This window comes from Miscanthus floridulus, chromosome 19 (assembly GCF_019320115.1).
Source record: "Miscanthus floridulus cultivar M001 chromosome 19, ASM1932011v1, whole genome shotgun sequence".
Lineage (NCBI taxonomy): Eukaryota > Viridiplantae > Streptophyta > Magnoliopsida > Poales > Poaceae > Miscanthus > Miscanthus floridulus.
In genome coordinates, this window is record NC_089598.1 from 111,969,236 (window position 1) to 111,995,042 (window position 25,807).

The following is a 25,807-nucleotide window of genomic DNA, read 5'->3' on the forward strand; positions in this document are numbered from 1 at the left end:
CAAGGCTTATAGAGTTTGGAATTTGGCTAGTGGCACTCTTGAGGAGGTTCATGATGTGGAGTTTGATGAAACAAATGGTTCCCAAGAGGAAGACGAGAATCTAGATGATGTAAGAGGCACTCAATTGGTCAATGCAATGAAGAACATGGACATTGGTGAGTTAAGGCCTAGAGAGATGATTGATGTTGAAGATGACAAGAATCAAGTGCTCTCTAACTTAAATGTGCAAGCTAGTGGTTCTTATGATCAAATCCAAGCAAGCACTAGTGATGGCAATGTGCAAAATCAACAAATGGCTAGTTCATCATCTCAACCAAGTGATCAATCAAATGCTAGTAATCAAGTGCAAGTGCTTCAACCAACCAATGTTGCAAGAGATCATCCATTGGACACTATCATTAGTGATATTTCAAGAGGTGTGCAAACAAGATCAAGATTGGCATCGTTTTATGAGCATTTCTCATTTATGTCATCCATTGAACCCAAGAAGATAGATGAAGCTTTAAGAGATGTTGATTGGATCAATGCTATGCATGAAGAGCTAAACAACTTCACAAAAAACCATGTATGGGATTTAGTTGAGAGGCCTAAGGACCATAATGTGATTGGAACTAAGTGGATCTTTCGGAATAAGCAAGATCAAGATGGGATAGTGATAAGGAACAAAGCAAGATTAGTGGCTCAAGGTTATACTTAAGTTGAAGGTCTTGACTTTGGAGAAACATATGCCCCGGTTGCAAGATTAGAAGCAATTAGGATCTTGTTAGCCTATGCTTGTGCCCACAACATCAAGTTGTACCAAATGGATGTGAAAAGTGCATTTCTAAATGGGTACATCAATGAGCTTGTGTATGTTGAGCAACCTCCCGGTTTGGAAGATGAGAAGAAACCCAACCATGTCTACAAGTTGAGAAAGGCTTTGTATGGATTGAAACAAGCACCTAGAGCATGGTATGAGAGATTGAGGGATTTCCTACTCTCTAAGGGATTCAAGATGAGAAAGGTTGACACCACTCTCTTCACCAAGAAGCTTGAAAATGACTTGTTTGTAATGCAAATCTATGTTGATGATATCATCTTTGGATCAACAAATCAAGAATTTTGTGAGGAGTTTGGTAAGATGATGGCAAGTGAGTTTAAGATATCTATGATTGGAGAACTTAGTTACTTCCTTGGTCTTCAAATCAAGCAAATGAAGAATGGCACATTTATGAGTCAAGACAAGTATATCAAGGACATGCTCAAGAAGTTTGAAATGGATGAGAGTAAAGCTATTAGTACACCAATGGGGACAAGTGGAAGCTTAGATAGTGATGCTAGTGGCAACATGGTGGATCAAAAGATGTATCGGTCTATGATTGGAAGCCTACTCTATGTGACCACATCAAGACCGGATGTGATGTTTAGTGTATGCATGTGTGCTAGATTTCAAGCCTCACCAAGAGAAAGTTATTTGAAGGCAACAAAGAGAATATTGAGGTACTTGAAGCATACACAACATATTAGATTATGGTATCCTAAAGGAGCAAGATTTGAGTTGATTGGATATTCGGATTCTGATTATGCGGGATGCAAAGTAAAGAGAAAGAGCACATCGGGCACATGTCAACTATCAGGAAGATCACTTGTATCTTGGTCATCAAAGAAGAAAAATAGTGTAGCACTTTCAACCGCCGAAGCGGAGTACATTTCGGCCGGTAGTTGTTGTGCTCAATTACTTTGGATGAAGGCTACTTTGAGTGACTTTGGAATCAAGTTCAAGCAAGTGCCATTGCTATGTGATAATGAAAGTACCGTAAAGCTTACCAACAACCTAATTCAACACTCAAGAACAAAGCATATAGATGTTCGTCATCACTTCATAAGAGATCACCAACAAAAAGGAGATATTTGCATAGAGAGTGTGGGCACCGAAGATCAACTTGCCGACATATTCACCAAGCCACTTGATGAGAAGAGGTTTTGCAAGCTAAGGAATGAATTGAACATACTTGACTTCTCCAATATGTGTTGATGCACCCCCACTATATGACATGCCTCTCCTTCGAGCAAAGCAAGGTAAAGTTGATTGACATGTCATCCATTCATTACTAAGGACGTGTTTAGTGCATCTAGTCATTCCCATCATGTCCTAGGCTCATTCATGAAAATCAAATGAATTTGATGATTGTATGGTACCACTATTGCTTGTATGTTTGAAATGATCTAGTGGTAGCATATGACATGTTTGTGAGCTTGTAAACCTAGTGTTTGATTTAGAAAATGAGCTATAAGTGTTTAACTCAACATGGTACAAGATAAACCTTATTTGGAGGTGTGAAGAAGCTTGTCCTTGGATCAAACCGAGTTAAATATCTTAAGCAAGTAATCTAGATTGAGCCAAATTGGGAAAATGATCCTCATTTCGCGTGATTTCACCCCAACATATCCATAATTTGAGGCCACCTTTTATGCAAATTATTGACATTAATAATCCTACCCTATCTATACTTTAAGCCTTTGTGGTCATTGATGACAAAGGGGGAGAAATAGTGTACAAAGATAGTGAAACAAAGGGGGAGAGATAATATATGACAAAAGAAGGAGATCAATTAAAATTTTGAGTATACAAATAGGGGGAGCAAGCTCATAAACTTGTATGGTGCATTTGAATGAACATTTCATATACTTGCTTGCATGGTACAAGTTCTAAGTTTCAATATCCATGCTTGTATGGTGTATGCTAGTTATAGGCTTGAATGATGAAATGAAAAACTCATAGGTTAAAGTAACTAGACTCATGCTCACATTATGAAAACTAGACCCTTGCTTTTAATATTGATCTCATGGGGTATTCTAGTTTTTGTGTATGTCTAGTTACTAATGATGCTAAGGATGGTATATTGGTGCACTCCGATTGGTATCACGCTTCAAAGGTCCACCTTAGCATCACTTGGTAGAAATTGACTCCTATATTTCCTATCTAAGCATATGTGCAAGCTACAATCCAAACTCTTAGCACATATGTAGGAGGAGCAATTACTACCATTTGGAGTTCATGAAACTTGTCCATTACCTTTACACATGGTAAATATGCTTGGGCAAGCAACATGGATTCAAATGTACTTTAATTCATATCTTTGTATAAGGGTTGTCATCAATTATCAAAAAGGGGGAGATTGAAAGCTATAGTTTGGTTTTGGATAATTGATGAAACCCTAAGTGCTAACCTAGTTTATCAAGATGATTATGAGATAGGTAGCACTACTCCAAGTGATGAAGCAATGACAAAGATCATGACAATGGTGATGGTATGGTGATGGTCAAATGCTTAAACTTGGAAAAGAAGAAAGAGAAAAACAAAAGGCTCAAGGCAAAGGTATAAAATGTAGGAGCTATTTTGTTTTAGTGATCAAGACACTTAGTGAGTGTGATCACATTTTGGATAGATAGCCGTACTATTAAGAGGAGTGAAACTCGTATCGAAATGCGGTTATCAAAGTGCCACTAGATGCTCTAAATCATTGCATATGCATTTAGGATCTAGTGGAGTGCTAACACCCTTGAAAACATTTGTGAAAATATGCTAACACATGTGCACAAGGTGATACACTTGGTGGTTGGCACATTGGAGCAAGGGTGAAGAAGTTAGAAGTGAAAACGAGTTGGTCGCGAAGACGCTGGCGTCGGTCAACTGACCGGACGCTGGGTCTGAAAGCACCGGACGCTGGCAGCGTGCGTCCGGTCGAACTGGTCGGTCGGCACAGTACCTAGGGTATTGCACCAGATGCTGGTCTAGGTCCGGTCAAGGTGGACCGGACACGTCCGGTCGAAGAAATACGCCTCGGGGAGCTTACTGGAAATGACCAGACGCTGGGGCTTCAGCGTCTGGTCAGTTTTGTCGGTGCGTCCGATCAGTTTCATAGCCATTGGAATCTGACGAATAGCGTTTTAAGCAAGTGACGCGTGGCGTCCATCGGGCGACCCGACGCTGAGTCCAGGGTTCGGTCAGTATGACCAGAGCGTCCGGTCAGAGCACGTTTTGCCCAGTGAAGGGGTATAACGGCTCTATTTGATTGGGGCTCTATTTATAGCCCCATGGCTGGCTCAAGGTAGCTCTCTTGCACATTTTCATTGACATAGCAACCTTGTGAGCTTAGCCAAAGTACTTTCACTCATCTCCATCATTGATCCATCATTATTGTGAGATTGGGAGAAAATCCAAGTGTATTGCTTGAGTGATTGCATCTAGTGGCACTTGGTATTCGCATTGCGCTGTGGATTTTGCTTGTTTCTCTTGGTGGTTGCCACCACCTAGACAGTTGGAGCAGCAGTGGAGGATCGGCACGAGTTGGTGATTGTTCGTGGCCATCTCCGGTGATTGTAAGGGAAGTTGTACCTTCCCCGGCGGAGTGCCGAAAGGTAACTCTAGTAAATTGCTCGTGTCGTTGAGTTACCTCACTTGTGGGTCGGTTCTTGCGGTGTTCTATCGTGTGGACGAGGTTTGTGAAACACCTCTTAGCCACTGAACCACCAAGTGTTGGTCGACACAACGGGGACGTAGCGTGTTGGCAAGCACGTGAACCTCAGGAGAAAATCGATTGTCTCTTGTCATTTACATTCTCCCGGTGATTGGCTTGATCTTCATCTTGTGATTGGTTCATCCCCTACATGGTGGTATAATTACCCTACTTACTTGATTACATTCTTGCAAACTAGTTGATACAAGTTCTTTAGTGTAATTAGAATTGAGAGCTTGCTTTATTGTTTACATTCATCTAGTTGAGCTCTTTAGAGTAGCAAGTTTGTGTGCCTAAGTAATCATTGCAACTAGAATTGTTGGATAAGTGGCTTGCAACCCTTGTAGAGCTAGAGCAAGTTTGCATTACGCTATTTGTCATACTAATCAAATTGCTCTAGTTGATTTGTAGATTTTTAAATAGGCTATTCACCCCCCTCTAGCCATATTAGGACCTTTTAGCGAACTAGATCTATAGGAGGTACCATATCGCCTTGAGGGCGTCTAGGAGGCACTGTCTGTCCATAGCAAACCTCATGTAGCCTGATGGGCTACTCCTGAAGCCTAAGAATCTCCCTGACCCTAGTGCTCATCAGCTTGTAATCTCTACCTCTAAAAGCAAAGTGAATGAATCTTTGCTACGGGTAAATCCAGAGTGTAGCATAGAACTGACGGACCCAAGATAGAACATATAAGCCTGTCCATCCAAGTAAATCTGTCAGCCCTAGCAGGTAAGCTAGGTAGGGGCGAATATGCTCTTCAGCTGCTACTACTATGGACTCAATGTTGCACATCCTCTGTGACCTGAATAGTGCCCCACTATTAAGATATGCATTATAGAAGTCTTCCTGTAGTGGTGTGTAGAAGCCCTCTAATGCACGCTCATCTCACCTCGGCGGAAACCACTGATCAAAGTCCACAAATCTGAGTTGCCGCACCTGCTTGGCAGTGGTGGCCCTTAGATCTAGATGTGTCACTGGAGGTGGACCCTGTGGTCTAGGTGGTGGACGAGAACCTCACCGCTGTGTCTCTGGCCTCAAGGTGACTGGAGCATGGGTACGACTAGAATGACATAGTTGTGGCTGAGATACCTGCTCTATCTCCTCGGCCTGCTCTCCCTCCTAAGTCTGCTCTGCTGGCTATGGCTCCTGCTGTGACTCCCCCTGAGGCTGACTCATCAATAGCCATACGCCGTCCTCCAACCATGATAGTCCTAGCTGGACCACCATGACGGCGCTCAACCTGCTCAAGTGCAGCCCTCATAGATAGAGAAAGCTGATCTACAATAACAACACTACTATGAGTACCTCCTCTCTCTATGCGCTCTGTGGCCTCTACAACTGCGGCTGCTCTCGTTGTATCTGCATCAGGGTACTTGCGCTTCCTTGTTGCTAGCTTCTTTGTCACCTTGCCTTTAGTATCTGTAGGCTGGCGAGGCGGGGGCCTCAGATCCTCATCACTGGGACCACCTCCGACATTCTTGACATGAGCCATCTGATGGATCTGAAAAGAATAACTATCGCTGACGAAGATCAATTGCCAACTGTCACTTCTAAGGCTTGGCCTCGATCTATACTCGTGAGCTTGGTCCCGAGTTGACTGACAACTGTAAATAGGATCACAAACGACACCGACTCACTGCACGATAGAATAGATAGGATATACAAATAAATACAATATATCTAAAGATACAAAATCCTAGGAAGCAAGCAATTAGGAACAAAATTGGAAACGAGGGCTTGATACCTGACGAACCGGCAAAACGATGAGAATAGGAATGGATCGGGGAACCACCGGGTTGGCTGGGGTTGCAATGCGGTGAGGATCAGCGATAGAGGATGTAGGGCACTGCAATGTGGCTTGGGCACGTGAAGTAGGGGCACGGGTGCGGGCTAGGGCAAGAGCACGATGGCGCTAGAAGCAGTGGCATGAGTGAGTGTGGCGGCGATGCTAGGGCACGGTATGGGCGAGCTACGGCGGCGTGGGCGCTCGGGCAGAGCATGGCGGCGCGGGCGCTCGGGCAGAGCATGGTGGCGGCGCTAGGGCACTAGAGCATGTGGGTGAGCAGGGCATGGGGCGAGTAGCGGTGCGGTGGTGCGTGGGCTCGGTAGAGGATGGTGCGGCGAAGCTTGCTGCGTGGCTAGGGCTCGAGAGCGCGGGCACTGCAGTGTGGACATGCGGCGCTAAGAGGTTGCGGCTTCTCAGAGATGACGATGAGATTAGGTCAACACGCGTGGAGATTATATGGTGGCCCCCAATGAATTAGAAAAGGAAACATAGAAAAGAGTTTGATTCCCATACGTTTTCTATTGACCGGACACTCCGGTGGCAGCGACCGGACGCTGCCACCCAGCGTCTAGTCGATTCCAGAGAGGTCCAAACCCCTAAAATCGTGACCAGACACGTCCGGTGAACCCTGACCGGACGTAGCCAGAGTCCGGTACAAGCTGTCTCCTTCATCTTCGATCGACTGGACGCTGAGCCACCATCTGACCGGACGCTGAACAGCAGAGTCCGGTCATTCCTTCGCAGCAGGTTCACCTACTTTGAACTAACTGGACGCTGGACATCAGAGTCCGGTGCAGCGTCCGATCACTCTTTTTCCAGCAAATCTTCAAAGTCCTTCATGCTGCCTGTTCCCAATCAAGTCCCAACTTCAATAAGATCCAAATAAACACCAATTGGGACTGATGTGAGTGACCTCTCTCAAACCCTCAATTTTTTTCAAAAATATTTTGCCTTAGGCTATAATTCTTTTTAAGAAAATAGGCAATAAGAGGGCAATTGAAGATAAACGACACAGCAACATTCATACATATGCAATACAAAACTTGAAAGTAAATCTAGTTACTTGTCAAGTTTGATCCAAGGTTAAACTTCTTCACACGCTTTTCAGCGGTTATCTTAACCATGTTAGACAAGCCCTATATGCATTGCCATAAATAAACATGTTGTATATTACAATGCAATGCAAGGGACAATACAAGCTCATCTTTTAGTGAAGTTACTAAAATCAAGAACATTGAGCTCATTCCGCAATCGACAAAAGTCGCCTCATCTAGCGGTTTAGTGAAGATATCCGCCAATTGATCATCGGTCCTTACACCTTCTAATGATATATCATTTTTAGCAACATGATCTCTAAGAAAGTGATGACGGATATCTATGTGCTTGGTGCGAGAGTGTTGAACTGGATTATTTGCAAGTTTTACCGCACTTTCATTGTCGCACAAAAGAGGTACTTTTTCTAGAACTACAGTATAGTCTAGTAAAGTTTGTTTCATGTAAAGTATTTGTGCACAACAAGCACCCGCGGCAATGTATTCCGCTTCGGCCGTGAACAAAGCCACACTATTTTGTTTCTTGGAGGACCAAGACACAAGTGATCTACTAAGTAAATGGCACCCTCCGGATGTGCTCTTTCTATCAACTTTGCAACTAGCATAATCTAAATCAGAATAGCCAACTAATTCAAATATAGCTCCTTTGGGATACCAAAGACCAATGCTTGGTGTGTACTTAAGATACCCAAGGATTCTTTTTACGGCAATTAAATGAGTTTTTTAGGATTAGCTTGAAATCTAGCACATATACACACACTGAACATGATGTCAGGCCTAGATGCGGTTAAATATAACAAGCTACCAATCATAGAGTGGTAGAGAGTTTGATCAACCTTGTTACCCTCCCTCATCTAGGTCGAGATGTCCATTAGTTGGCATTGGTGTCTTGATTGACTTACATTCATCCATCTTGAATCTCTTGCGAAGATCATTATATATTTCTCTTCAGAGATGAAGATTCCTTCTCTCATTGCTTGACTTGAAAACTAAGAAAGAATGTAAGCTCACCAATCAGTGACATCTCGAACTCTTTTGACATCAATTCACCAAATTCTTTGCAAGAATCTTCCATTTGATGATCCAAAGATGATATCATCAACAATACTTGACAAATGAAGATATGCCCATCAAGCTTCTTGGTGAATAGTAGTGGTGTCGACCTTCCCCATAGTAGAAGCCCTTCTCAATGAGGAAGTCCCGAAGGCGCTCATACAAGCTCTTGGGGCTTGCTTACTTAAGCCCATATAATGCCTTGGACAACCCTATAAACATGATTAGGATATCTAGGGTCTTCAATCCGGGGAGGTGGTTGATCAACATAGACTAGTCATTATAAAGCCATTTAAAAATGCACTTTTCCACATCCATTGGTATAATTTCATTTCATATGTTGATGCATATGCAAGGAGGATACGAATGGCTTCTAATCTTGCAACCGGTGCAAAGGTCTCTCCAAAATCCAAACCTTGAACTTGAGAGAACCCCTTTGCTACTAGTCTTGCCTTGTTCCTCACAACAACACCTTGATCATCTTGCTTGTTGCAGAACATCCACTTTGTTCCAATGACTCTTGCACTTTTGGTCGCTCTTCAAGAGTCCAAACTTTATTGTGGGTGAAGTTGTTCAACTCTTCATGCATGGTATTTATCCAATCCGGATCTTGAAGAGCTTCTTCTATCTTAGTAGGCTCAAAACAAGAGACAAAAGAGTGATATGCAATAAATGAAGCAAGTTTTTGTGAATGAGTCATTACACCCTTTGATGGACTCCCTATGATGAAGTCTTGTAGATGATCTTGTAGTAGATGTGTATTTCTTCTATTGACCACTTGAGGAGGAGGTTGTGGAGCATCAACAACTTCTGCTTGTACCATCATTTGATCATGGGAGACATGAGTATCTTCATTTTCTACTCTCCTATCTTTATCACCATCTTGTGACACACTTGATGAAGAAGGTGGATCAATCACTTGTACATCATCTTCATCTTTAGGCTTGATATCTCCAACCGGAATATTCTTCGTAGCCTCCCTCAATAGTTCATCACCTACATCATCAAGATTCTCATGTGCTCCTTGGGAGCCGTTAGATTCATCAAATTCCACATCATATGTTCCTTCAACCAAGTCAGTGATGATTAAATATTCTATATGCTTTGGACTTTGATGAGTAACCAACAAGGAAAACAATATCACAACGTCTTTGGAACTTCCCTAGGTGTTACCGCTTCTTGTAGATGTAGCATTTGTAATGAACACCCTAAAGAATGAGACATCCGGCTTCTTCTTATTGAGTAACTCATAAGGTGTCTTGCCAAGGAACTTTTGAAGGAATAGGCGGTTGGATACATAGCATGCGGTGTTGATAGCTTCTGCCCATAGAGCTTCAGGGGTGTTGTACTCATTTAGCATTGTTCTTGCAAGAGTGATCAATGTCCGGTTCTTTCTCTCAACTACACTATTTTATTGAGGAGTATATGTTGCGGAGACCTCATGCTTGATCCTAACTTCATCACAATAGGCTTCAATGTTTGTGTTGTCAAATTCCTTCCCATTGTTACTTCTAATCTTTTTGAGCTTCACTTCAAATTCATTTTGTGCTCTCTTGACAAACTTCTTGAAGCAAGATGCAACTTTGGATTTGTCATGAAGGAAGAATACCCATGTATACCTTTAATAGTCATCAATAATCACAAGACAATAAAGATTTCTACCCAAACTCTTGTATGTTGTTGGTCCAAATAAGTCTATCTAAAGGAGTTCTAGCACTCTTGTGGTTGACATGAAAGCTTTGGTTGGATGAGTATTTGCTACTTGCTTGCTGCTGGCTTGACATGCACTACAAAGCTTGTTCCTCTCAAACTTCACATCCATCAACCCTCTCACCAAATCATTCTTCAGTAGCTTCTTGAGTGAGCTCATCCCAATATGAGCAAGTCTTCTATGCCATAGCCACCTAAGTGTTGTTTTGGTGAATAGACTCTTCAAGTTAGCATCTTCGGATGTGAAGTTCACTAGATATAGGTTGTTGTTATCTAAATCCTTTGAATATCACTTGATCATCATCCTTCTTGTTGGTTCAGATCGAATGGTGAGCCCTGAAATTCGTTTGGTTGTAATTCCGTCATTTTTCATTTTCGATCCTACATTGACTAAAACATGTGTACGGAGTACCTTTGATTCCATCTCAAGCACATGTCGCCAATCGCAGCCAGAAGCCAGAACCCTTTTTTTCCCCCCTTCTCAGGCAGGTACAAAGCCCACGCATCCAATAAAATCGTCTACCACATGCAATGAAACTGCCGATTGCAACATCAACTATTATATTAATATATATGTAGCATATACCAACCAAAGAACTGGTTCCGACATGCAAACAGCCGATGCATGCCCACTTTCTAAAGCTCAATCTGCATGCAACATGACACAAAACCTGAATGCGCAGCTTCAAACAATGATATATACAATATAGTTGATCATAGTACAACTTGCACCAACCCTGGGGAAAAAAGGAAGATGGATAAAAAGGGATGCATTTCATCTATGAGTTATACGATGATGATTTACATAATTTCAGCTCTCCGTAGAGAGCAATTTGGCTATATTATGTCAACTAAAACAAAGCTAATACATTCACAAAGAACCAGATCTACACAAGTGGTTTCCAGAAGCTAACAATGTCCTTGCCATGTCAACATCTCTCAAATCTACCTGTAGCTGATCTCTTATTCAGTTCTCCGTGTATGTCTTCAGACCTAATAGAACTGGACCCATTTTCAGGTGCCAAAGAAATATCCTAGAATACAATGTCCATGGTGCCGCCATAAACGGAACATTGAACATACCATTTTTAAGAAAGCGGGACAAAATCGATTATGGCTGCAACAAACCTTCAGGCTCAACGACGCGAGTACATATCCCAACCTGACTCTGGCTCTTTTCGTTTCAGCACCAACCCAGAACTACCACCCTGTGACACATTCCTCATGCGTTCATCCACAAACATTGTCTGGCCCTGGTAGGACACGGGCCAGTAGCTCCCTGCCTCCCTCCGTGCGCCTTCAGATGGCACTCCATAATTGAAATCCATGCTAGGATGAAAGTAACTCAATTCATTAGATGAGGGTGGTGTTGCTCTGGGGCTGAAAGATGGATGAGAAATGCCGAGGCTTAGACCTGACAGCGGTGGTATGACTGGTGCACCCTTTGTATCAACCAAGTACGGACTGCCCCCAGGGGCAAAGAAGGCTGGGGAAAAGGCATAGCGGGTTGAGATGGATAACTGAAAACACTATAATCAGGAGTATGTGCAAAAGACTGAGTAGGTCTTGGAGGAACTCTTGATTCAGCACTTGGTCCCAGAAAGTTATGCTGGTATTGCTGCCCATGATCTTTCTGCCCTACAACTATCCTCTTACCCATAATTGTGACGGCAGAATGGTTCGACATATCCCTTTGAAGGAGTCTTGACAGAAGACCCATCCATTCCTCGCACAGAACCATCAGCGATTGACATGTCATTCAAGTCAAAGTTTCTGACTGCAGGTTGCCTTGAAGATGAGGAGGAAGAAGGCTGACTCCAGTTGCCATTAAATTGTTGGCGATTCCACAATGGCGGCACATTGCTTGCAGTGACAGCATCTTCCTCATCACCACATGAGAAATTAAGGTCAAGTTTCAGGTCCTCCGCTCATACCAACTGCTTTGGAAGCACCCTTGGAAGGTAGGTCACAAGAAGTAGGCAGGATTGCTGTTGAGAGTGGTTCACCAGAAGTAGCACTATCGCTGTCAGCTACATTTAAATCAAATAGCATGTTGCTTGTTTTATGTGAAGAAGCTGAAAGCGACTTCTCTGCATCAGGAGTCCTCCGAGGTGAAGCTGGTCGAAAGGCACTGGTTGCGGCAGAGCCTTTCCACCCAAGTCCACCTTCAAAGTGGAGCCGAGCTGGAAACACAGATGAGCCTCTTGAAGCAGCCACAGCTATAGGCATTGACAAATTGACAGAATTACTAAGGACGGACTTTGGATTACAGTCAGTTTCCTCGGCACACTGATTTTCATTAAGGTCTAAGTTCCCCAGATCCACACCCCGTGTATGTTTTCTACTCAACGGACCGCTGCCATCTGTGATGCCTGATCCATCCTCCTTATGAGATGAGGAACTTCCTGACTTAGCCTCTGTACAAGAAGATTTATTATCATTCAGTTCACTGGCAACAGCTACAGGCTGCCGCGGTGCTTCCAGGTCAGGACTGTCAGCATTCCTGGAATTAGTATCAGGAGAACTACAAAAGGGTCCTCTGTAGTCAATAACCTCCCGCTCCACCTCAATAGCTACCAGACGTGCTACTTCTAGTGCATCTGTATCATCGTAATCTGTCAGTCGTGTTGATTTCTCCCCTTTCAAGGCAGTGGATTTTGTGTCTGCTTGCCTTGGAGGAGTCCCCAAAGCTTGACATACATCTTTGCAATATATAGTCACTGCTCATGTCCATATCATCTGTACTAGATGATGATGTAGGTTCATCTTCTTTGCCTGTACTTTCCTCGGACAGATCTTGCAAATCACGGGTTACAGCTGCAAGTTGGTTCAAAGTTTCAGTTGTATCCTTCTCCAAATGTAACCTACCAGCTGCAAATGGCTCAGACTCTTTGATACCCGAGCTAGCTGAAACAATACTATCCTCCAGACCTGTTTTGCTACTAGCGAATAGCTTGTCAGGTTTATTATGGTCTACAGACATGGCTGCTGGAGTCGAGTCCACCGGTGCATCTTGTCCAGTATCACTCTTTGCATTAATAGAGTTTGACCGGAGTATGCCATTAGTGGGCAGTTCTGCATCATTGGAAGAAGTTCCCTTGGTGGTGGACTGCCCATCTTCTAAACCCACATGACCTGCAGATGTAGGGGATGTGACCAAGTTTTTCACATCCCCTAATTCTGTGTTTCCATTTGATGAATTCGGTGATGTTAGCCCCGGTGGTTGCTTTGTTGCATCTGTATTGTCATTAGTCAGAGAAGGATCGGACAAAGGTGCATCTGAGCAAGTTGTCGCCTCAGGTTTTGATTCTTCAGCAGGCTCTCCATCTTGATCCGCTAAACTCTGTTTCTTAGTTTCTGTCTTGTGGCTAGCTTCTGGAGACTTAAGCTGATCAGTCCGGCATGCCTCCTCTGCATGAAAATGCTCTCCATTTGTACCATGTTTTGGTACAGCGCTCCACTTGTGACGGAGTGCTCTCGCCTTTTGGTTGATCACGGCATTCCCGTGAGCAAGCAGGTGATCAACAGTAGGCATAACTCTACAGGAGGCTGACTGCTCATTGCTGATTGGAAGACACTCCAACGCAGTCAATATGGCAACTATAAGATCCTCCGCTGAACTGCTGACGTCCCCAACACATTTTTGAGCATCCTGAAGCCAACGGTTGAGAAAGGAAACACCGTTTAGGTGAACGAAATGCTGAAGACACTCTTCGTTTTTGGTGGATGCTAGTGTGTTGGCAGCCGTGGAGCACTGCCTTATCACGTCAGACGTGTTGATGTCGGCGGAGTCTTCCAGCTTGTGCATCTCAGATATGAGCTCTGCGATCCTTGCGACCGTGGAGATGCCATCCTTCATCTCAGTAAGAGTGAAGAAATCCTCAAGCATGGTGCGCTGAGAAATCTTTGTCACCGTTCTGCTACTTCAACCCTGGGACCGAATTGTATTATTCTGTGTTGGGTCCCAAGCTGACCAAAACTCATTCATTCAGTTTTGCCAAAATTTCCTGAACGGAGCAAAGGAGTTGAGTGAAGTAACAGGTAATAATACGGGCAGAGCGAGCGTGAGAAAAGAATAATCTGTCTATAAGAATGACATGGATATTGGATAGTAATAATGATGGGCAAATACTGATTTTATTATTATATATGTATGTAAATTATATAGAGCAGGTAACGAAAAACTGGAGCAGGACAGGATGGTAAGAGGTTGGAATACCTGTGGTGCCCTGGCAGAGCGATATCATGGCCTTCAACAGTGATGACCGACTCGCCAGCGTTGAGGTTTCCCTGCACAATAGAAAGTAGCAGCACAAACTGAGCAATGTCCTGCAGTGTTTTTTTAGGGCAATTAAGACTCGAAACAAAACAGAGGCTTTGGTCGCTTGCTAATTTTGAGAGTTAGTAAATGCATATTATATCTGTGGCCGGTGGGTGACCCGAACTAAGGGTTGCATGATTTCGGAGAAACGAAATGAGATGGAGACGGCGAAATGAAATGCGTGGAGAGAAAAAAACAAGGGTGTAGATGTAAACTTGTGGTTTGTGCGGCGCCGAGAGAAAAGAGAGGCGTTCCATTTGGATGGATGGGTTAAAAAAAATGATACACGGTACATACATCTAGGGAATGGAAAATTGAATGGATCGAGAACGTGCGTGAGGCATGGGGATTGAGCTAGAACCGGGGGCGAGGCGACCTCTCCTCTACGCAGAAAAAAAATTGCAGCATGCAGGGAAGGCTAGAGGCGTCGCAAGCAGAGAGGAAGAGGATGTGCCGCCGGAGACGAGGAACGGAAATACTCCGTAGATAGAAGGGGGAAAAAACATGATAAAGCTAGGTTAAGTTAGGTTAGGGTTTCTTACCAACCAAACACGAGGGAGGTCGAAGCGAATCGAAGGGTCCCGGCCGAATCAGGGGGCGGCGGGTGCGGACTCCACGGAGGAAGAGGAACGCAGCAGAGGAGGAGGGCGACGGAGGGAGGAAGAGGAAGGGGAAGGGGGAGGCTGGATCTGGAGGGGAGGGAGGAAGGCAGGGGAAGAGAAGACGGCACGGGACACCTGATGACGAGGTCACTCCGTCGCCTGTTCCGCCCTTCCTCCCCTCCCGTCCACTAGCTTGGGCTTCTTTTTCTTTTTCTTTTTTCCCCCCAACAAAACCAAGGCCAAAGTAACAATAGTAAGCTATACTACTTTGCGCTGTTATTCTGTCGACTAGTGATGTAATATTATTCTAGTAGGTTTATATCAGCTATCACTCCTGTTTTAGTTTGCTTTGTCCTAACATTTTTGCATTCAAATAGATAAAAATAAATATTGTTGGAATTTGCTACAAAATTATGCTATTTTGTGGTTGTTAGTCTAGTCCAATTAATTTGGTCATGGCCGAGACTGAACCGAACTTGCTAGGTATCGTCCTGAGTCTAAAACTATCCAATCGATCTTTGTTTTTAGATAATTGAACTTCTAAAACAACCAAATAACCGACCGGTTTGATGCAGATAGACCGAAAAGCCCAAACTTGTGGGTCCACATTGGGCTTGAAACTCTATTTATAAGGTCCCCATGATAACATGGTGCTATGGCATGTAACAATGGAATTGAATGAATAAGATGTCATCGTTTTGAAATTTTTATATAGGTATATAGATGCCATTACACTTGTAAGGTTCTCCAAAAGTGGACAGTAAGGTAGTAAATGTAGTCACAAATCACAATACCGGATCGTAGACATTGTAGAACCACCAAGTAACATATACCATGCGATGGCTCTACTTCCAAGAGAGCATCCGGAGGAATAAACAAAATGATTACTCTCTCATCTCTCCCACACCAATTCTTGACGACAATGTCTCGAACCCAACGGGGTACACACGTCAATAAAATACGCTCTCGTGGAGACTATTAGGAAGATGGGGGCCACGATCAGGAGCTGCCAGTGATGGTCGGGGGATGAAGAGCCTCACTGCACGTGAACGATCAAAATGAACCATGACTAGAACTAGTACGACAACAATAACCTTTGCTGCATCAGACAACTACAAGAAAAAAAACACACTTGATCTTGGAGGACGTCCACCACCAAGAGCTACGCAAAAACAATAGACTACCATTACAATCCTCACACAAGATGCATCAGGGACAATAGGGGCTAGGTGTAGGGATCCTTGTATGATCGGTGAAGAGAGGGCCATGGTCGAAAGACATGCGGAGATGTGCGCTAGAGGAATCACTCGTGAGAAAACCTAAAGGGTTGAGGCAGTAGCATTGAAGAGGGGAACGAGAAAGAAGAATACATAGGCCATGTCTAATGTTTTGGGTTGGTCGTTGGATTCGGTATAAGGACTGCACTTTAACTCCGGCGTTCGAGGGAAGCTATTGGTGAAGAAGACGATCAAATAAGCTAGATAGCATATTATGTATTCTTTATTTTAGATTTTTTTTCCATGTGTAATTTGAGGATGTACTATGCCGAGCTTTAATATAATCATCCTTCCCTTTGCAAAAAAAGCCGAGTTTTAGTATAATCCCTCTTCCCTTCGCAAACAAAGGTTGATGGATCCTGTAGGCTAGATTTTTCTTTTTATTTTGATGGTTATCACTCCATCTGTTGAAATTATAGTTTATTTTAACTTTATAGTGAATCAAATTTCTATGATATGAACCATATAAAAAATACACTAACTTTTACGACACCAAATTAACGTTGAGCGTGCTTGAAAGCTTTGCTGGTTCGACTCACCTCGCCTCGCCTAGATAGCGCGCGCCATGAGACGCTTGCCAGACAAGTGAGCCATTTTGGCTCTCTCGGGGTAGCAAGGTTTTTCTTACCAGCACAGAAATCAAGGCAATTCAAGCACATGAACCAAACAGGTAGCGGTGTCCGAGTCCTTGCTTGGCCAGGCAAAACAGGCCGTTATATCACTTTTCATGATTTATCTAAATTTAAAAGCATAGTTAAATAAACTTACATAAAATAAAAAGAAGCTTAATCTAGGCCCCGTTTGGTTGAGAGAACCCGTTTTGGTTTATTGAGAGAATTGGGAAAACAGTTCCAAACGGGATATCAGCGCTGAGAATCAGATCAGAATCGTTTTACACTTCTTAGAATCCTTATGGATCCAAACGGTACCTAAATTAAGATAGAGCCTGTTCGCTTGTCTAAATTCTGGAGGAATCTGGATGATTTAGAGGAATGCATCTTAATTTAGGTACCGTTTGGATCCATAAGGATTCTAAGAATTCGGATTAAAAAAAACTCAAAATCCTAGAATCATGTCCAAACACCTTAGGATTATAGAATATTCTACTTGAAGAAACATCATATATATTTTTTTTATCGAAAATTCGAGTTTTAAAATCTGATCAAACATGCCTTCCCTTCATGGTGCTTCATGCTGTAGACACTGTGGATGGTCATGGCCTAACGAAACGACGGTATTGGCGGTCACATCAGGGTTGGTGGAGTGACTCGTGGTCCTGCCCTGGGCGCCCTGCTAGCTGCTGCTATATAATGTCCGTCACGTGAAGTGGGGAAGTAGCCCACGACGGGCATGTGCGCCTGTGCGGCGACGGAAAGGAAAAGGAGCCCCCGTACGGTGGTGTTTTTCGAGTGGAGAGGGCTACTGCCGCTGGAGACGCAGTGCCTGTCGTGTCGTCGGCAGCAGCAGCAACACTGCAACAGCAAACAGTAGACGGCCGTGGGTTTCTGGGCCTTCCTACACGTAAGACTGACCCCAACAATGGCAACCTAGACCCATTCGCAGCATAGGTCATCTACAGTGAAAGCGTCGTGGACGCTTCTCCAACAGATCCCCTGCGCCTGCCTCTGTCGCCTCCCTTCCCCCCTTTCCCCTCCCGTTCCTCCCCATCCCCGTGGGCCGCCAGAGGCAACTCGCCCTCGATTCGTCCCAGCTTCGCCCGGCCGCGAGCGGGATTCGCTCCGCCCCGCGCGGATTTGACTGCTGCGCTTCGTGTCGCCGCTCGAATCCGCCATGAAGGGGGCCACATCCAAGGGCGCCGCCAAGGCCAAACAGCGCCGGCGCCGGAGTCCGCGTCCCCACCTCCTCCTCCGCCGTGCTCCTCCCTTCCTCAGCTGGAGCGCTTGGCGCAGTCGTCGGTCGGCGCGTGGGCAGCGCCGCTGCAATGCGCCCCTGGTGGCGGCGGGTCGTCCAGGGCGCAACGTGCCACTGGGTCGTCGCTCGTGGGATCCTGCGGTGCTCCGCCGCAACCGGAGCCAGCCCCTCTCTCCCCTGATGCCGCCCCCTTCTTCCCCTCCGCCGGTAGGTCCGAATCCATGCGATGGGATGAGATCTCCCTCACTGACGATGAGGACGAGCGCTCCCCCTCCCCCTACCTCGAGGCTGCTCGCCGGGCGTTGGCGCAGCCTGCCTCGACGGGAGCACCTCCCACAGTCGACTCCGCCTCCCTGCATGTGGCACGGACTGGCGAGATCCAGGCCAGCCCTGGCGGCGCGGACCGGCGAGCAGGGGCTAGTGCGGACCGAACAGCAAGGCAACCTCCACCGACGGTGCGGACGCAACCTCCCCCGCACGGAGCTTCCAGGTGCAAGCGCGCCTCGCCGTCGTCGTTCGCTCCACCCGACACCTACAGTGTTTTGCGTTGCGGAGAGAGACGACCCTTCTTTGCCTTCCGTCGTGTGCTGGTACGTAAAATGGGTGTTGGGATGCGTCCTCCGTTGGAGCACGGTTGTGGGACGCAAAAGCACCGTGCACGATGTATTTTAAGTTTAGGTCGTACTTTACCTACGCCGTTGGAGACGGTCTACCGTTAGAGACGGTCTAAGTAGTTCCTCCTCCTTCCGTCCTTCGCTCCTTCCTTGCACTTCTGACTGCTGACTGCTGTGCTGACCAAGGAGAGGATGCTGCCAATCACTTTTTGATTTCGACGGCCCCCCTCAGCAGTCAGCAGCAGCGGCAGTTGACAGCTCGCTTTTTCTGGCATGCTGTACATTAAATATTTATTTATTTATATTTGGTATACTCACTCTGTTCCACAGAACATGTGAATCTCCATTTTCAAAGTCACTCTAGCACACGTGTATAATTATGCTTTTGCCCCTCTTTCTAGAGTATATTCTTTAAAAGTTCAGGACAACGGTGGAACAATACCAACCAGCGCCTTGAGGATGAACGCATAAGTAAACGCGTCCTCCTGCAACTTCTCGAACCTGCAATCATAACCCCAGCCAAATTACTACTCCTTACTTTGCTTCAGCGTCTAATATTTGTACACTAGCTCTAGCGAAACCAACAAAGAACCATCGGTTTACCTTCCCGATTTGGAGAAGTGTCCAGCTCCTAGCTCGCAGTTGAACAGCAGAAGGTTGTCATCTCTTTTCAGCCCCCTCAGCTTCGCCACATATTTAGCAGGCTCAGAGTACATCACGCGCGGATCTGGTTCGTTATCACCATCCGCACAAGTCAGATACCGAGCTAGCTATCACAGACCAACTAGAAATGCTAAATAGCAACTTGGAATGTATCAAGGAGGCACCTACCATTTAAGCCAGCGGTTACAAGAATGTTGGGATACTCTTGTGCCGCCACCTGTGGCATGGACAAACAGATAACACAGGGCAATGCACATTTGTGGTCGATTTGAAGTTCATGCTGGTGGGAGAATATGACTTCATGTAATAATAGTATTCTTCTTTATTATATTAATATTAATGGAACCAAAAATACCAAAGATCATCAACAATTCCTAGCTTTTTCACCTCTTTCAACAGTGCAAATTATCACATTCCAGAACAACACTACATATTCATGCATTCACAGGTCTTCACCAATAAATAACAGGGAAAAAATAGGCAGTGTCACTAATATACTCCTCCAGCACTATTTGATTATATTCATTCACCAGAAATAAGCATCATCCTAGCTTCATACCCTAGTACATATTTGAACAGAGATATAAAGATCAGCACTTACATTGTCAACAGGAGAATATGATTTCATGTAATAATAGTATTCTTCTTTTCTTGGATCACCCCACTCCTAAACCAAGGACAACAACACGTGGATTGATAAGAACTGGCAACAAGTAGATAACTAGAATAAAAGGGGCAAGCACGCAGCTCGTATAAAGCATGTTGATTTGCAATTGTCATGGTACAGCTTGCAAAACTATCCCTATCGTGCAAGTGGTAAATATTCCATTCCGATTTCCAGACACAAGGCATAATGAAATAAATAGATAATTCAAAAACATAGTGTTAAAATTATAATCGAATATTTATAGATATTATAGCAAGGAATCATCATATCCTAGCCCTGATACCTGCTCAAGGACAATGTACGTATCTTTTGCCTAAGTCTAATCCCAGTCAGGACTAATATGGCCCAACCCAACTGAAGCTCAAGCCTGACTTCCATATGGACAGGGTATTCAAAAGGTTGCATTCCTTTAGTGTTTGGGTGAACAACAATTGGCATTAATTTACTGGGGTGGTACATCCATATATTTCATCAATAGCAAACAGGCAACGGACAAAAGGGCACCAAAGAACATTTCTAAAAAGGGCCCATATCTCTATTTCTTATTCTTGCTAATAATAAAAATTGCAATATGACACTGAAACATGGAAATAAAAAATAACACAATTGACGAAATGGATACCTCCCATTCAGCCATTGTCAATGGGATAGTTGGATCAAGCATAGTTGTGACAACATCAACAAAAGGCACTCCAGCAACAGCTGCCCTGAATAAGTCAGGCCTCATATTTAGGACAGCACCCATCAATAAGCCACCTGCACTTCTGCCATTGATGCAAAGCTTTTCCTTGGAACAATACTTGTTTTTTATCAAGTACTCAGCACAATCAATGAAATCCGTGAAAGTGTTTTTCTTCTTCAATAGTTTCCCATCCTCGTACCACTTCCGGCCCATTTCACCACCACAGCGGATATGAGCTATCACATATATAAAGCCCCTATCTACCAGAGAGAATCTTGACCCTCTGAAACTCGGATCTATGCATATCTGTAGCCAAAAGAACAGAGAAAATAAGAGCACGGTTATTACAATAACTTCTGTTATATTTACTATTGCTGAAACCTAGAACCATCTGATAGTCTTGATGCCAAGTTGCCACATACAGTTGCCTACTAGCTAGACCTTACTGGGTCCTGACAAGGAATCTTTCTGGTATCAAAATTTAAAGTATATCATTCAGCAAGGAAACACAAAAGTAATTGAATGCTAAAGAATTGTTGTCACTTGAAATTAATGATGAATAATAGCAAATGAATGCATGATGACACATTAGCAAAAAAGCAAGTACAGTCTGTACATGCTTGCACATATAAAAAAGAACACATAAACTTTCAAATGAATCATTTGGATCCCAAGATGACCAAAGGAAGTTGACATAAACTATCAGCCTGCTCAGCAGTGCTTGCTGCGGCTGCAGCTGCCGCAAGCCACTGCTACAGTAGAAAGCAAGTGTTTAGAACTGCAGCACAGCCACAGCGAGCACAGCATATATGCCAATCTTGAAATATGTTCAAGGCATTAAATATTGCAGAAAGACTTCCCTTATTACAGTTTACGAAATATTAAAAAGGAAAATAAACCAACAGAATGTACCTCGTAGGAGCCATAGCCATATAGTAGCATAGGGTCTGAGCCATCAAGCTTCACAAGATCTTTTCTGTATAGAATGGATATGGGGATCTGAGTGCCATCAGCAGCAGTAGCCCATTTTCTTTCTGTTACATAATTTGATGCATCAAATCCGCCTAAAACCTAAAGAATATCGAGAAGATCAGATCGCCATGGGTTTGTAAAAATAAATAAAAATAAATCAATAACTGTCCGGAAAATAAATAAATAAATAATAGTGCAACTCTAGCTTACAGTATGGATCCTTCTTCAGAACAGACACCCCTGAATCCATATCATAGTCGTAAACAGAGGGCGGGGTCCTCATTGAACTATAATGAAATCGAAGAACAGAAGAATGAAACTGAGACTCCTCAGGGTCCACAGAATATGTTGGATCAATAAAATCAAGCGCTCGACCTCCCTGAAGTTGTCCAATTGACTCTCCAATAGCAGGTAGCCGATATACAGTTACTTTGGGAAGGCCATTCTCACGCTCATATACAGCAATATGGTTGTCAAAGAGCTGGAAGTCCTGTATTTTCACACTGAAGGGAGTTTGAGTATGATGCAATTGTGATGTGTAACATGTGTTATGTACTTTTGTTGTCAACTGACAATGCATTTTTAATAAACAATGCATCCATTGCTAAGAAGAGCAAAACATAAATAACAAAATTTGTAATAAACATGTAAAACTGCAGGATGAATCACTTAATTAGTAGCTTCATGCAAATTTCTATTAGCTGCAGTTTCCTTGAACCCTGGTATATCACTGCCAGAGCATCAAGCCTCTTACATAGAGCCTAACTCAACAAAACCGAGGAAGCAGTGGTAATCAAAACCTTTGATTACCATCCTATCGAAGATCCAATATTGATATAGAATGAACCATATTCCAAAAGCTAAGGTTGGTATGGTAAAGTCAAACTAAATGCAAATTGCTTTGCTCCCATTCCCTTCATAATCTTACAACTGATGCAATGAAATTTTGGAAATACAGTGAAGCAATCAAATAGTAACTGGTTGGAAGTTGGAACCCACAAGTTTGAAAGTTTCATGCTCTAGCTGGCAATACAAATAGTATCAATCAGTAACAAGCAATGCTAATGAAGGGCGGGCCTGGTGCAAGCGGTAGAGTCTTACCACCTGTGACCGGAAGGTCCTGGGTTCGAGTCGCGGTCTCCTCGCATTGCACAGGCGAGGGTAAGGCTTGCCACTGACACCCTTCCCCAGACCCCGCACAGAGCGGGAGCTCTCTGCACTGGGTACGCCCTTTAGTAACAAGCAATGCTAATACAAGAATGCATCCCTTTCCTGCTTTTCTCATATGTCAAAGAACTTTAAAAAAGAAACGTCTATGCTGCAGCAGCAAAGTATCCCCTAGGGTTCCAGTATTCATTCAGAAAACACAATTAATATCCAAGAAGAAAACTGAGACTTGCACTATAAAATGGTTATGCAAACTTTTACAGATTATTCCTCATTAATTAAGAGCAAGTTAGCAAAGATAACATCATACAAATTAAATCAGTTAGTCTAAATCTGTTCCCTAAAAAGTGTGATACTGTGTACATTACATATCAACCACAAAAATGTCTTCTGAAACTTGTATGGCAATAATGTAAGTACCTTTCTCTATGTGGTAGCAGTATAGTGGTCTCAACTACATTATCCAGTGGGCAAGCAACCAATTTAGAATTGTAGAACTCATCACTTCGCCTCTTAATAAAGAAATGATTTCCACGATGACTAGCTGTTGTATCAATGCCATACACACGAGGTGTCAAAACAGCAAGTTCCTTGTTCTGTTTGGATATGTCCAGGTAGAATATAAAGCTTGTATTGTTGCTTCCAGATTCAACAAATAAATATCTCTTGCTTTCAGAAGCTTGAAGGCCTAGAGAAAATGTGTCATCTTTCTCATGATAGTATGATACAGACAAGCATCACTTGATTGATCAGACCCTAACTTATGTAGCCATACCTGCAAAAACCATTATAAAGGTAAGATAAATGTAATAATAAAAAACACTAGAAAAAAAAAGATCTGATAACATAGCACCTACAGGCACAACAATCATAACTAACAACAACAACAAGCCTTTTAGTCCCAAGCAAGTTGGGGTAGGCTACAACAATCATAACTAAACAAACTTAAAAAGGTCACCAGAAGTTTCAACTGAACTCAAGAGGCATGCCATGTAGGAGTTAGAAGAAGCGGAGGAACGAGCGACCTACTTTATCTGGCCGAAGTATGCTATCCATTGTAATGTAAACAAGGTGGTCGTCACCAGCCCACTCAATGTCAGAAGTAATTCCTTTAAGTGGTTGGCCAACATATACTCCACTCTCCGCATCAATGACATAGACCGTGTAGATTTCATCACCTTTAGTGTCTTCTGCGTAAGCAACTAGCTTGTTGTTGGGACTGACCTGAAGCAAGCATTCAAATTTAAATTATGTTAGATACATATAAGAGATATCTGAGAGGCACAGGCACGAGGAACAGAACCATAGAGACTGACAGAAGGAGTAGGTGGGCCAAAATCACACCTTGAAAGCTCCGATGCTGTAGTAGTCATGGCCCTGAGCCTTAACATTCTCATCCAGGATAATATGCTCCTCAGGGGCATCAGGTCCTGATGGCATCACATCATGGACTGTAATAGGAGCATCAGTCGATACGGGACGCCTACAGTGTTGCACATACTCCTTGCCAGTCAATGTCCTCTCATAGTAGTAGTACTGCCCTTTGTGAAGAGGCGCATCTATATCGTCTTCCTTGATTCTTCCTCTGATTTGAGCATATATTTCGTCCTCAAGTTGCTTGACATCTAGATGAGAGTTACCAGGGTTAGCAGAAGATGACTGAAATAATAACTGCACAATGATCCGTAGTACCACTCTACTAGGAAACATCTCGTGTAGTGTAATACAACTACATTCCATACTAGAGAGCTAGAAAGCCACTCTGAAGTCTGAACAGACGATACACAACTACATTCCAAGTGATAATAACAACAGCACAGATTAACCTGGTATAAGTTGGAAGGACTGGCAAGTGATTGTCATGTCAAAATAATGGATCCCTAGCTAATGCCTGATAGCACGCTAAGTGCACCTTTGGTTGACCTGACCCGCGCGGCAAGCCAAGCACATGATGGAAAAGGAAGGCATAAAGCTCCAACAAGCCCCCGACTGACCAGACATGACGGCGGCGCGGTGTAGTCGTTCTCGGCGCGGAGGTGCGCGAGGACGTCCGGGTCGGATCGGGAGTCGTCGCAGGAGCCAGTAGTAGTTGTCGACGCGGACTGTCGCCGTGCTCGACGAGCTGCCGCGGCACCATCTTGGCCACCGCCACCGGCGGCGCCGCCGCCGCCGCCATCGCTGCGAAGGAAGGGCCGCGGTAACAGGAGAGGGGCCCGATGCCGAAGGAGGAGAGGAGGAGGAGGAGGAGAGCGCGGCGGCGCGAGAGCGGGGACGCGGCGAGGGCTGGGGCCTGGGGAGAAGGAGCGATGCGCGCGGGGGAGAAGCACGGGAGGGGGCAGGCGAGGGAAGGAGCCGGCCAGCCGGAGCATCGCCACCCTTTATTATTTTTTTTTGCTTGCTTAGTTCCGAAAATTTTTGGCTTTTGGCTACTGTAGCATTTTCGTTGTTATTTGGTAAAAATTGTCCAATTATGGACTATTTAGGCTTAAAAGATTCGTCTCGCGATTTCTCGATGAACTGTGCAATTAGTTTTTTTTTCGTCTACATTTAATACTCCATGCATGTGCCGCAAGATTCGTTGTGACAAGGAATTTTAAAAATTTTTGGTTTTTGGGTTGGAACTAAACGGGGCCTAAGATTTGCTCCCTCTAACAAACCGCCCCGCACAGCACGCTATCCACGTTCCGTGTGTGCTTTCTGGATTTTGATTTGATTTGAACATTTGTATAGATTTTTAAAATTTTATTTTATCAACTTTTAGATGTTTTAAAATTAATATTTCTAGTCAATTTATCTCTTATATTTTTGTAGTCCAATTTATCTCCTTAACCTTTTAATTTAGTGTGATTTATCCTCTCTGACCTAGTGT

The 25,807-nt window shown here is 43.9% G+C and overlaps 2 pseudogenes; both read right to left on the reverse strand.

The window, feature by feature from the left end:
* Positions 1-10,851: 10,851 nt before the first annotated feature.
* LOC136527896 (uncharacterized) lies at positions 10,852-15,237 on the reverse strand (annotated as a pseudogene).
* A 3,831-nt stretch (positions 15,238-19,068) lies between these two features.
* Positions 19,069-25,324, reverse strand: LOC136528715 (uncharacterized; annotated as a pseudogene).
* Between the last annotated feature and the right edge of the window lie 483 nt (positions 25,325-25,807).